Source organism: Drosophila sulfurigaster, chromosome 2L (assembly GCF_023558435.1).
Source record: "Drosophila sulfurigaster albostrigata strain 15112-1811.04 chromosome 2L, ASM2355843v2, whole genome shotgun sequence".
NCBI lineage: Eukaryota > Metazoa > Arthropoda > Insecta > Diptera > Drosophilidae > Drosophila > Drosophila sulfurigaster.
This window is the reverse complement of record NC_084881.1, coordinates 14,547,748-14,562,884: the sequence shown is the minus strand read 5'-3', so window position 1 is coordinate 14,562,884 and position 15,137 is coordinate 14,547,748. Positions and strand designations below refer to the sequence as shown.

The window sequence follows — 15,137 nt, the reverse complement described above, 5'->3', positions numbered from 1 at the left end:
GGTGTTGCAAGTTCCGTTCCCTTTCGCCCTGTTGAGCCCCAAGGCTATTTGGCAATATATTTCATAGCTCGGCGTTTGTCCTTCTCAGTCATGTTAAGTACTTGCTTGCAAATACACTCACACACACTCAAACACACACACACACACACACATTGGCACACACAATCAAACTCAAACTCATACTTATAGTCGGACAGTGTCCAGTGCCCATAAACGTCGAGTTGAGGGGTTAATCAGTTGCGTAAAAGCAAACTTGCACTCTCCAGAGAATGGAGACACACACAGAGAGAGAGAGAGAGAGAGTGAGAGTCTGTGATTACGAACACTGATTGCACGCACTTAGTTCCTGGCTGAAATTAATTTTGAAGCCGACAACGGGGTCTCGAGACTCCGAGAGACTCAGACGCATTGGCTCAGTTTACACAATTCCCAGCGCGTCGTCACACTTCCCCCAACCCCCGCGACACGTTGTGGTTGCCGCTCCCCTATTGAAATGTAAGGGAGTGTCTTTAAAATTGCTAAGGGTTCTTTTTCAACAGAACTACTATAATGGCAAGTTAAATGAAAAAGAAAAAACTGCAAATATACTCTATATTAACTGCTAGGGATTAATCGCCAGGGGTGACAAAATTGGCTGCAGTTTTGAAGCAGCGAAAAGCAGCTTTAAAATTGCACAAAATTAAAACGAATTGCATAAATTTGTTATCATAGTTTTTCGATTTCTTTTATTTATACATTTTATTTCCATTCATTTCATATTTGATTTATTTATTTAAAGTCAACTTTGAGCTGACGACATGGAATCTTTGCAATCTAGAATAAAACAATTTTGAAATTAAATTAATTTTGTCTTAAACTAAGATGTTTGTAATCTTAAAATGCAAAATTACGAATAAAAATCTTGTTTTAAGATTAAAAGTCTTTTCTTTTTTTAAATCAATCTTCATCTTATTTGCAATCTACTTTCCAGTCTAGATTTTCTTCTCTCACTTTAGAGCATTTTCTATTAAATACTGTAAAATCTTAAAAAATTACAAAGTAATAAAAAATTAAAAATTACAAATTCAAGAAATTAACAATTTAGCTAGCATCTTGTTAGCTAAATTCATTCATTCATTTTCTAGTGCTTAAATAATTGCTTAAACAAATTGCAGAACGCAATATTAGGTATCTGTCAATCGATAAGGCTCGAGTAGTAGCTTAGCCTTGGTTGTAAACGCTACTCGCTTGTTAACCGGACAGCTCCTTGTGTTACGATGATAATGCGCCCCTCTATAGTTGTAGTTGTACTTATGTGCCACTTTCCATCACCTTTCCGTCTGTTAAGCTTTGGCACATTACGTATACGACTCCTCTCACATTACATTTCGCATTGTGCGTTGTGTATGCGCCAACTTGACCATCTCCCGCTGTGTCTCGTGTGTCATTTTTACTGACCACCAGACATGGTGGTTCGCACATTTCCCCTTCTCTAACTCCCTCTCGCTTCACCTCAATAATCTGGCAGAGCAGCGTCGCTTCTTTTTTTACATTTTTTTTTTTATGTTTAGTTGACTCGGACTCTTTTTCACACATTTGCCATAAACAATGAGGCAAGCATTGTCCCTTTTGGTTGCTCTGTCCTGGTTTTTCACAAGTTTTCTGTTGCGTAGATTTCTGTTTTTTATTTTCTCTTGAATTAAGTACGAGTATTTGGCAGCAAGGCGTTTTGCCAACAAAAAATCGGTTGTGGCTTTCGCATTTGGTTATCTGTTCCGAAAACCACAAATTCCCAAATATCACTTAACATCAAAAGACAATTAAGACAGAAAGTCTTCACTGTGTTATTTTTATTTTTTGTATTCTTATTATTATTAACATTTTGTCTTTGAAGCTGGTTGCTACATTTAAGCCAGGCTAATCAGGTTAATTCTGTATTGTATTCCAGCCTTGTGTCATTTGTCGGTCTGCTGAAGTCGTCTATCTGTCTGGGTGTAAATTTTGCAGCATTTTGCAGTTAGCCAAGCCAGCCAGTTTGTTGGTTGTTGGTTGTTACTGTGTGGCAATAATTTTGACACTGACTGTGCTTTGGATTCATTCTTTTCGTCCTGCGCCTCGCGCCTTGCGACATCTGAAATGCGTTTAGTTTTTGGCTTCGTTTTTTCTCTCGTTTATTGAATATAATTTTCATTTGTTTGCAGTTGTTCGTGTTTGCTTTTTATTTTTTATTTTTCGTAATTTTGTTTTTCACTTTGTAATTTATTTTGTGGTACGTTTTGCCTTTATTCTTTTTTCGTTTAGTTTTTTAGTTTCTTTTATATTTTTTGTGAGTCGGCATCCCATTGGTTTATGGCTTGTAAGTTGTTTATTATTAATGTTTGGCTCATGTTGGCAGTTGTTTGGGGCCGCCATTTTTGTTGCCATTGTTGCACTGCACTTTGCGGCATGAGCTCATAATGAAGTCATATTTATTTGCCTCAACCATTTTTACCATATTTCTGGGCTCTGGGCATAAAATACGCGTCGTATGCGTCATATTGCGACAATGCTTCCAGCTATCAGCTCCCAGTACCCAGTTCCCAGTTCCCAGTTTCCTTTGGTTCCCCTCCCAGTTCTTCCTTCACAGCATCTATCCATTGACCCTCCGCACATGTTGTTCAGATATATGTGCATGTATGGTTGCATTAGCGGCATTTATGTAATGCCTGGCCAAGCTCTGTGACTCATAAATACAGCAAGCACATGCTCTAATGCATAAGCTGAGACTTATAGGCTTTTGCCTTTTGCATTAGACTGCAATCAATGCTGAGTTGACTTGTAAAGTGCGGCGATATGTAATTTGAAGACTGTGTTTGAAATGTGAACACATGTTATCGACTTTAACAATGAAGAATTGAAATCTTAGTTCAATGTAAATTTGAAGTAATTCTGTTTTTTAAAAGATACAAAGATTGTGTTAGAAACTTGAAAATATGCTGTTTTTAATAATCAACTAAAAAATCAATAGTCAAGTGTTCTCGACTCTGAGATACCCAATAAATGAAAAAAAAAATGCCATAGAAAAATATACTATGGGTATATTGATATACTATACTATGCTGTATTTAGTATATTGTAATACTACAAAGAAGTATTTTTTTGAAACATGCCAAAGAAATATTTTTAAAGACCACATGTTATTTTTGGTATATTTATATACTATACTATGCTGTATTTGGTGTATTGATATACTACAACATACAAAAGCGTCGACGCGTTGAAACATGCCAGAGAAGAATTTTTGAAGACCAAATGTTATTTTTAGTATATTGATATACTAAACTATAATATGCTATATTTGGTATATTAAAATACTATAACATACAAAATATGCCATATACATGGCCAGCTGTTGACGCTGATCAAGAAAAAAAAAACGAGTATAAAAATTGAAGAACAATGTCAATAATAAATTAGTTGAATAAAGCATATATTATTATTAAGATGCTAAAGTATATACTTAGTAGAAATAGTGAAAAGAAGAAAAGAATTTTGAATGAATTTCAATAGAAATCAAATAATAATTGCAGTTCATATTTTTGTAAAAATAATTTGAATTATTAATTGTTATTATATTAGAGTCAAGGAAAGTTGATAAGCAAAGGTAATAGGAAAATTTCATTTAATTGTTTACAAATTCAATTGTTTACGACAAGTTAAAGTACACTAAGACAAATCCGATAGAATAGCTTTTCTTAAACTCCTAATTAACAAGTGAACAGTTCAAATTTGAAATCAGCTTTGCTATTTTGCCATGACTACAGATGTCTATGATTAAGTCTATCATAAATTGCAGAAGCTGCTTAGATTATAAATTGTGGGACGTTGTATAATTAATTCCTTTTCTGGTCAAGCAAGCCATAGCCACAGCAACGTTTTCACCCTTTCAAGGCTAAGCTGTGGCATTAGTTAACATTAGCAGAAGCAGGAATAACATTTTAATAAATCATATTAGGAATATTTCATGTTCAGTGTTTGCAGGCAGCTTGCCTGCTTGCCTGATAATTGCAAGGCGGCATCCTTATACAGATTGTGTGCAAATTTAATTGCTTATACGAGCACTCGAAGTTGGAGTTGCTCCCTCAGGTTGGTGTAACAATTGAAAAGCGCTCAGCAAAAACGTTGGCTGGCAAAAGTTTTGTGCAGCAAGGCAAAAGTTTTCAAGCTGCCTGCCTGGGCAAAAAGTGAAAATAAAATAAAAAAGAGTGCAGTTTCTCTCGACGTTTCTACGCTTGCTTGTTTCCTCGAAGAAGACTCTGCTGACACTGACTCCCACGCTTTTGCTTGCTGTTCGACTTCTCCCCTCGCTCTGTGATACATATGTTGCGCATCGTGTTGCGGTTGCCTTGAAGTTTGTTAAACGCAGTCCTATGTATGTGTGTATGTGCTTAACCTCTAGCATGTGTGTGTGTGTGTGTGGCACAATGCGACTCCCAAAAGTAGACAACGAACTTTACAGCTGGGAAAGAGTTGCGAGTTGCCAGTTGCGTTACACGCGCCGTATGCGCAATATAAAAGTTGATTAAATTCACAAAACTTGTGGCAGATAAAAATGAATACGAGTCGTGACACACTTATTCATAAAAGCAGTACGAGCTAAGCTGATTCTGCTGCTGCTGCTGCTGTTGACTGGCATTAAGCATGCCTTCAACCTATCAGCAGACAGAAGATAGAAAGAATGCGTAAGTTGACTTGCAAGCAATGAAAAAGTGCTTTTAACAAAGCATAAAAAATTCAACACTTTGTGCGCCAACTGCCTTCCTTCCTTTTCACTCTCTGTTTTTTAATGCATTTCGCAAGTTTTCTGCTCATCGATTTACTGCATTGATTATCCATTTGAAATGCGAATGACAATTTGCCACGTTATTTTCAATTAGTGATGGCCACGCAAAACTTTTCTTTCGCACAAGGTCAAGCTGCATAAAACTTTAAGGATGCGAATGCCAACTGCTTAAAACTTTTTATGGCCACGTGCAAACGGAGTGTTGAGGAGTTTTCCAGCTGCGATGACATCAGTTTGACAGCTTGTTGAAGTGACTAACAGTTGCATACGCTTAGTTTTGTCCATTCAAAATGGTAACTGCAAATGAAATTGAATATGTTGCAAGACATTTGTGCACTTGTTACCCAGCTCTGTTGCTAGTAATCAAGACAAACAAATCTTGGCGTCAGTTTGACAACTTTTGGTGTTGAACAGTTTTTGGCAGAGGCCACGCCCTGGACTTGACAATTTGCAATAGATTGAAGCACATTATTTCTATAAAGATTGATATCGCAATGAATACAATTTAATTTGCGACGGAAGTGTTGAAACCAGACTGACAAAAATATGCGAGAATACATGACGAATTTTAAACACATTTATATTCAAAATTAAAAACATATCTTGGCGTTTCCCAATTATATAATTTACATTAAATTTAATATATAATATATACATATTTTGTATTTTAAACCTTGATTTCTTTTTGCAATTCAATTTGTTTATTCTTCATTATAAATTTTTTATTTTAAATAAAATTAAGTGAATAAATATATAGCATATGTATCTAATTATGTACGTTTTGTTGGAGGAATGCAAACTTGGCAATTGGTGCTGCCAACTTGTCACTAGGAAGCTGCCAATTAGCACAGCATGCACTAATAATTGTTAGATTATTATTATTTTAAGTCATTGAAATCTAACATTATTTCTTGCTGGTTGGGAAAAATATGAAAGAATATACAACAAATTTTAAATGAATTAAAGAGTAAAATTTAAAAGTGCATTGTCAACTACTAAAAGTATGTAATATTCGCAGATAACACGATATATATATCTAACATTATTTCCCTTCAGCTTTTTGATGCTTGCAAATAATTTGTACAATAATTTGTTTTGCCTCATGCTGCACCTTTATTTTATGCAAACATTTTTCCCAAGTAATTGTCATGATTTCCCTGAGCAAACTTTTCCTGCTGGCTCTCAGTGGATGCCTGTGTCTTTCTCTCTCGCTCTCTCTATCTCTATCTCTCTCTCTCTGCTTGCGTTGCTCTCCCCTGCGAAAAGAGCTAATTTTATGACAGGAAACTCAAAGGCTGAGGCCGATGAAGGCAAAACTTGATCTTGTTTTATATAAAATTTTATGTATATTTTTTTGTTTTTTTGTGAACATTTTTTTTTGTTTTTTTTTTTTTTTTTTTTTGTGACAGCGTCAAGTGAATTAGTCGTCGGGTACGTAAATTTATGCAAATATGTTACACAGAATGGACGAAGGGGACGAAGGCGAGCGGTAAGGCGCAAGTTGAGAGATGTGAAACTTTTGTCGAGCTGCGTCGTCTTCTTCGTTGTCAGTTAAAATGTCGTCTGGGCGGTAAAGTTTTTCCTTCGTTCGCTCGCTCGCTTGCTTTGCTTTCGGGAAGGCGACAACTTTGTGACAAAGTGGAGTGCGGGGATCGAGTCCGTCTTCTCTTAGTCGCTTGACACGCAATGATTACAAAGCAGTTCGCCCCCAAAGTTTGAGCACAAATTAAAGACCAGTACTCGATGTTTTCCACAGACCCCAAAGTTAATATTAGCCTAGCGCAATTTTTGTGGTGCATTGATGGCAGGTAACTTTTGCCATAAAGTTTCTTGCATAAGCAACGATTTTTTTCTTCTTTTTTGGTCAATAAATACAACTTGCACTTGTTGATCTTTTATATTGCAAAAAACCCGGACTGTATAATCACTCAATTGCGAAGGACTGAAGAAATTGCCTATTATTTTTTTTTGTGCATACGTGGAAGAAAGTTTTCTAAAGTATACAAAGTTTTGTATTAACTACGAACAAAGGGAATAAGCTTCTTAAAGAACATCTGATTCAACTATAAATCACTTTGGTTTTCTAACTCAAAGAAATGAAGAAATTACCTTTAACAAATGTGTTTTTTTTTTGTTTTAAATGTATGTTATTAAAATGCACTTGAGCAAAGTTTTCTTTTAAGATTAATAATCCTTAAAGAATGAAAAAGTTTCTTAAAGTACTACGTACTCAATGGGTAATAAATCAATTCGATTTTCTTAGGAAATAACTTCGACTACTTGCATAAAATAATATTTAAGCTGCACTTAAATCTTATTAAGCGTCTACAACGTTTTTACGAGTGTAATAATATGATCAACAGCAAGTTACATCAAACTAAGCTCAAGTCTTATGCTATTATTAAAGTCGAACAAGGGAAAGAAGAAGCAGCAGCGAAACACGCGCAGCTTGTGGCGCCTTGATAGCCACACTTTATTGATAGCGTGCATATACAGTGATAAATGAGAGTGTGTGTATGTGTTAGATGAGTGTGATGTCGATGAGTCGTTTGTTTTGTTTGCATTTGCTGTATAAACAACACAAAAGTGTGCTGATCGCCGCGTGGCTGCCTGACCTCTGAACTCTGTGCTAAAAGTGAGCAGAGTTGCGTTTAATATTTGTAAGGTATTATTTACGAAGAAGATAACATCAGCCTATGTATATATGTACATATGTATTGATTTCCCTATTTCTATATTTAATTCTAGAAAATAATTTTACTTTTATATGTGCAGTTCAATCATTTATTCTTAGAATTTTATTTTCTATTGCTGTTTACTTTATTGTATTCCTATGAATGTCTTTATATTATTTATTCTGCATATTTCACTTGTATACATTTTTCTTAGAATCTATTTCTCTATCTCTATCCCCATATATTTTAATGTTCTTACATATATTTTTATCGGCTTATGTTGATTATTCACACAGTCTTTTAATATTTTCTGTGTAGTTCTTAAATTATTTACTAGCTCTTTATCTAGCTTACAGAAGTCGAATTGTGTATAATATTTGTAACAACATCTTAAGAGACGATTTTCATTAATCGAATTTTTATTTTTAGAAGTCTTTTCCTATTTTAAATTTGTAACTTGGGTCCATAATATTTTTCTTAGAATTTCTTTCAATATATGTTTATATTTTAATGTATTTTTATGTTTATTTTTAATATAATTATGGTAGATTTAGATTATTTAGAAAGTATTTTTATAGCCGCTACCCATAGGGTAGAAGGGTATTATGTGTTTGTGCCTCCTATAAAGTATATATAATATGATATATTCTTGATCAGCGTCAATAGCCGATACGATATAGACATGTCTGTTCTGTTATATTTTGCATTCTACTGTATCAATATACGAAATGTACCCTTTGGTATATTTTATTTTAATATTTTTGTGGTTTATTAATTTGGTATATTTTAAAGTTAATACCAAATTGTTTTGCTGTAGCTTTCTTACATGTTACACTTGCTTACGTTTTTGCTTGTTTCAATTATCATTAATAACATATAACCTTTCTGCATGACTTCTAAACTGTGTGCTAAAAAAGAGCAGAGTCAGAAGTAATATTTATAAAGTTTTTGTTTCGAATGAAATCTCCTAAAATCTCTCTTTCTCAATACGTATATATTTTAATATATTGCTATCTTTTGCCACATTAAAGCTAGAGGCTTGGGATTTGTAACAGGAGGAAGAAGGCATCTTCGACCCTATAAAGTATATAGTATATTCTTGATTAGCATCAATAGCCGAGAGCCATGTCCGTCTGTCTATCTGTCCGTCTGTCCGTATGAAACACTGAATCTCAGAAACTAAAAGAGATATAGCTATAGTTTTCGACAGCATTTGTTATGTCTGCACGCAGATCAAGTTTGTTTCAAATTTTTGCCACGCCCAATAATACAATAATAACAATAGTATTTATATTTGCTTTTATTCAAAATGGGTAGCGGGTATCTCACAGTCGAGCTTTCTTACTTGTTTAAACAGATTTTTCCTCTCTTTCTGGTATTTTCAATTATTTACCAAGTCAATATCTTGCCTGCTACAATTATCGTTGTAAAATTGAAACATTTGCCGTTCGTGAGAGCGTCAGAGCTGTAGACAGCGAGTGCGTTGCACTTGAAGAGTTATGTAAACGGAAGAGATTAAACGGCTCCACTGGAGGGCAAACAGTAACAGCAACAGTAACTGTAGCAAAGCATTCATTATCCGTGGCCGGTGCGGTGCACAAAATTTGCCAATTCATCCTTTTGTTATGAATTATTCACTTTCCCACAAACCAACAAACATCAACAACAACAGCAACAGAAAAAAAGGCAAAACGGAAAACTGCAAATTGCAAAATGGCAAAACGGTAAATTTGTAACTGTTGTTGCGCCCCTTCACCTGACTTTCGATTAAAGCGCAACGCGTGCATTGAACCGCCCAGGTTCCAAAAAAATTGTTGCAATGAGAAAGAGAGACCCCCGGAAAAAACGAAAAATAATATATTGTAAAAGCAGCAAAGGCAAAAGGCGCAATGTCGTCTCTCTCAACAAAAGCGAAAGGTGTCTCTAGTGCTTATGATGATAATAGTTTAGGGGAAGTTTGCACAAAGGGAGGGAAGCAGCAGCAGACTCAAATCAAGTTGCACGTACTCGTCGTACTTGAAAGCCACAAGCAATGCAAAGGCAACACAAAAAAAAAAAGGCCACAAAAGTGTAAAGAAAAACGTGAAAAGGCGAAAAGAAAAAGTTGTGTGTTTGTGTTTGCTGGAAATCCGCAAATAAATGTCACGAACCAAGCTGAAAGCTCAAGCAGAAGCTGCAGTCAACGACGGAGTCGGAGTCGAAGTCGCAGTTGCAGTTTTACAGCTGAAGCAACAATTGTCGCCAGGGAACAATTTGTTTTTCATATTCGGGTAAGGTGTGAGGGGGGAAAAGCCAATGGTAAAATAACAGTGCGGAAAATCCACTCTGAATGCAACACACCGACAACCGACAAGCGACATGAAAAAAAATTATGAAAAATACAAAGCCAGCTACAGAAAGTGGCAAGTGAAAAGGGTTTTTGAGAAGCAAGGAGACGCGAGACTCGTGGCGAAAGGACTTGTAATTATTTTGCCTGCAAATGACTTTGAAAACGCGCATTTATTTCAATTTGGTGTTAGAAATGATGCAAAGAGCTGCAGGCAAGATGCGCTGACGGTGTGTCGACGACGTCTGTCTGCCACAGCTGCCACAACTTGCCATGGCTTGCCACATTGCGAAGCGAGATGCCATCATCAGCTGCTTGCCACAGAGCTAATGTAGCGTTCAAATGCGGCGACAAGCTGTTGAGCAATTTGATTAGCCTCAAGACGAGACCTGAACTTGAGCTGCTCCTCGGCATAAGGAGATAACGATTGAGGTGACGACTTATGGAAACGAAAGTGAACGAAGTGCTAAACTCTTAAGCAGATCAGTGAAGGGTTTGACTTTGGTTAACGATTGAAAGGTGGCGTATTTCTGATTTTCAATATTGATTTATGAATGTAACTAAAAAATTAAATTTGTATTAATATAACATATTAGTGCAAGTCTATGAATGTGGCAAGAATATTAAATTAAAAATACAAATAAAATTATGAATCGAAAGTGAAAGAAGGGCTAAACTATTATGGAGATCGGCGAAGGGTTTAACTTTGGTTTGGCATACTATACTTCTGATTTTCAATATTGATTTATTAAAGTAAATAACAAATTAAATTTGTATTAATATACAAACATATTGATACAAGTCTATGAAAGTGTCCAGAATTATAAATTAAAAATAAAAATAAAATAAAGAATCGAAAGTGAAAAAAGTGCTAAACTATTATGGAGATCGGTGAAGGGTTTGACTTTGGTTAACGATTGAAAGGTGGCATATTTCTTATTAAGAGAAGTCTTTCAGTATTGAATTATTAAAGAAACTAATAACTGTGCTATCTTAAATTATATTTATAATAAACTAAATATGTACGTCAAAATAAAAAATACAATTTAAATTTTATATTTTCAGTGAATAATGTTTTATACACTTACGTATATGTCATAAAATGATAAATTTGCATGTAAATGTGATGAGGAAATTAAAAATTGCGCCCCTCGAATTAAATAAAAAAAATTCTTGTTATTTTAGTATCAAATAAAATAGATTATTTAGATACATAAATGCTTTACATTTTAACAGTTTTTTTTGCATTATAATAATCTATTGGGTTTGAACACTTTAAATAATATTCTAGGGATTTTCTTGAAATACAATATCCCAGAATTAATCAGCTTACCAATTGTAGTGCTAATTAAAGGCAATAAGCTTTCTATTCTTAATGAATATTATTTTACTCTTTTGCGTACGAATGTTTCATTCGCCATAGTATTTAAAAATGACATGCTTTTCATTATAATTAAAATCCTCGACAACGTTGCATGCGAAATAACGTTAGAGCTTGACATGTGGAGAACTCTAGTTAGCAGCTCTCAATAGTATCCAGTGGAATCCTTTTTAGCTAACATTGGTGCTGCCCCGTTTGGGTCAGTTGCTTGCCAACAAAGTGTCAGTCAGTTTAGTCCCCTCTTCCACTCCCCCTCCCCCCACTTAGTGTTCGTGTCAACTCCCGTCTGCTTACAGCACACAAAAAGATATACAAGTAGAGAACTATTTATGCATACGAATACTATACATATGTACTCGTATTGTATTCAAACTGTGGGATGAAGTAAAACTTGTTAAAAGGTTTCCATTTAACTCCCCCTTTGGCCATTCTCTTCTCTCTCTCTCTCTCTCTCTCTCTCTCTATTTTATTTTTTTTGTGCTGTTGTCGCGTGGGGAAGAAAATACTCAGCTTGTTTGCTACGTGAACATGCATATTTTCACATTAATTTGATAGAACATTGAGAGCGGAACAAGTGTCAGCGTAGTTTTGACACTTTTGCATTTTGCAAATGCATTCCGATGCATTTAAATCCAAAATTTATTCTTTAAAATTCGCACATTATTGATTAATTGGTGGTAAATTTAGAAAATCGTAAATGTTTATTAGAGTGCGTCATGTATTAAAATTTAATACCAAACATAGCTTTTTGTATCTATTTGCCTTGACTTGATTTAAACGATGAACAGGAAATTTATGAGCTTGTTCGACATAAAATATGACATTTCCCTTCTGTCTGTCGTTTGTGAATTTCCAGTTAATAAAATTTATGATTTTGCAGATAAATTTAATACTTATACATTTTTTTACTATAATCACAACTTATAAAATGTTTATCTCTTTCTTTACAGGTAAGTTGTGAACTTTTTGGCCATCAAGATATTGAATGAAAGCTGAGCAATGTTCGTGATATAAAAAAAACTCTCAGATAAGAATTCTTAATTTAATACTTTTAAATCTATCTCAACAATACCAACGACGTTTTATGTTTATTGCCTTCAAAATTGATTGATTGATACGACTTCAAGTCGTCAAAAGTGTGATCTTAAGTTTATGGCGTCGTTTACTTGAATCTAGATAAAATAATTGTATATACGTATGAACAACAATTAAGAATAACAGAAAATTGTATTTTTTGATTGTTATTCAAAGTTCAACAACATTTTAATACTTAAATATATAATTAAGAAACATTTGCCTTGCATTTCTATAATGCTAACATATATGTATTTTTTTATGGAAGGTGTCTATTTGAGTCTATCGAGCCTGTCAGTGGCATTCTCTATAGATGCACTTTGTACAACTTTGTTGCAAGTACCTTGACACATTTTGTTACTGCACTGTTGCCGGCGGCGGCGACGGCGACGCAATTGTAATTAAGCGACAGCAATGGCAAAAGCAAACGATTTTTGTCAGTACTTTAACTTGTTAATTACATTAACATTTTCTGTCTGGCTGACAATAATGACGTTTATAATGACGATGACGATGACGGTGACAGAAAAGGCACAACGAGACCAAAAAGCCCGCATGACAGCTTACGAGTGAGTTAAAGTCACAATCGACCAACTAACTGAATGAGTGACTGACTGACTGACTGACTGACAATCAATTTTTCTATCTTATTTCCATTATTTTTTATTTTTAATGTGTTTTGGTGTGTGCAACCATAGTTTGAAGCTTTTGCAAATTATTCAGCAGCCATGCAACCACAAGAAGAAAAAGAAGAAGCAGAAATAGTGGTAGTAGAAGTTGATGAACAAGAAGAAGCAGAGGTAGAAACAGAAGGAGAAGTGGGTTTCGAGGTCTCCATTGCGAACGCACCTTCTCATTTGTCTCCACGTCATGCGTTCGTTACCTGTTGGTTGTTGGTTGTTGACGCTGACATATCTACACCCATAGGCAAATAGATAGGTGCGGTTGCAATCAAAATGCTGCACATTTCAATTTTCTCATCGATTTGACGCAACACACAAATATTTTGCTTGCATTGAGAGTTATTTGAAATTGATTTTGTGGCACATTTCGAAAGTTGTATTACATTTCAAATTGCAAGCAAAAATGTAAGCATTATGAACTTGAAAATCGAATTATTTTTAAATTAAAAATAAAATGATTGAATATTTACTTCAACCTTAACATGCATCAAGCAAAAATTGTCTTTTCTAAGAATAAATAATACTTTGGGAAATTCAAGAGCTGTTAAATCCAATTTAATTAGTTCCGAGAACTCAAAAACTAAAGCGATACTTTTAACATTCTAGCTCTCTTCTTAGCTATTACATTCTTGTCTACTTACGTTGAACTAATTTAAAATTGTTCATCTTTATATATTTAAAATTCAATAATTGAATTTAACGTTACTTTGCTGTTAATAAATCTTAATGTTCTTAAGTATTTAATGGGAAATTCGAGAACTGTTAAGAGAAAACCAATTTATTTCGAAATGTTTAACATAATCTTCATATGATGTATACTATTAACATTCTTCTGCTCTTTTAACCTACTGCATTTGTTATATTTACTTGTTTCTAATATAATATCCACGTGTTTAACTTAAACGGCTGAGCTGAGTCGGGAGGCGGGGGCGTTGTTCAGTTGTCATTTGATCTATGATATGCAATTTAACAACAATTTATGATGACAACGTTGTCCCCTCCATATCAGACAATGCTCAAAACTCCAGACAGCATATCGCGCCGCGTCATATGAGCCAGAATTAAAGTCGAAACAGCTACAGCAACACAGATACAGATACACAAACTCAAAAAACTGAAACTGAAACAGAAACAGAACCCGTGTTGAGCGGGCGGGCGGCTGATTGAAAGAGATATCATCATCATACTCGGATCCGACACAACTGCAGGCAAGATTTAAATCTGTTGCCCATGTTTGTGTGTGCGGGGATTGAACGTGCTTTACGCAGTGCACAGATTGCGAATCCGTTATCGTGCTAGTTGCAAAAATAATTAAAAGTGCAAAGTGAATTAAATTATTTCACTCGTCATTTTTGCTGCGTATTTAATTAACAATTATGCGAATTATATTGTAATTTTTTTTCGTGAAATTTCGCTGGCTAACATATTTATTCAAATGCATTCGACTGAAATGTAATCGAGACTAAATGTACTACAATTAGCTAGAAATAAATTTCCTAGAAACAATTTTTTAAAATGAATGAAATTTATACAAAATTACATTCTTAATTAATATCGAAATATCTCGAAATTTACCAGAAAGTTGCCAAAATGTTTTAGAAATTAACCAGAAGTTTCTTCTTTAGCTAAATGTGACCTTGTTTTAAATGAACTAATTTCCCAAAACGTACTCCAATCTTTACTAGAAAATTCCCCAACTGAACTAGAAATTTCCCTTGCCACCCGCATCTATGTATACTAGCATACTCGCGATCGTTGTTGATTATTATGCTTTGGCATTTCGCTTCGTCGCGCTCTTATATTATACTGACTTGTGTGCTCTTATACTGCCGACAACCATCGAACTAAGCTGCCTTAAAGTATTTGTTGTCTCTGCAGCTTCTAACTGACAAACTGGTAACAATGCAGCGAGCGCTGCGAGTGTGTTGAACCTGTGGCAGAGCTCTTCAGCGTGTCTTCCAATTGAAAACTGGAATTGGTTTCACTGGAAGCATTGGTATGCGAATTTCGGAATCACGGAACTGTCAATGGAAATGGGGGATACCAACAACAGCGACAACAACAAGTCGTAAACAAAATTGAGCACTTGATCAGTAGGGGAAACAATGAATGGAGAGAGTGCGCTACAGAGAGGGAGAGAGAGTGAGAGCGTGGCATGCAAGAGATCAAGGCAAGACAATAAAGAAGACTGCAGAAA

At 34.9% G+C, this 15,137-nt stretch overlaps 1 protein-coding gene across 1 annotated transcript in view; it reads left to right on the top strand.

Annotated features, from left to right (window-relative positions):
• Positions 1-15,137, top strand: part of LOC133835895 (fibronectin type-III domain-containing protein 3A) — an 85,749-nt gene that overhangs the window by 12,603 nt on the left and 58,009 nt on the right. The window lies entirely within an intron of this gene.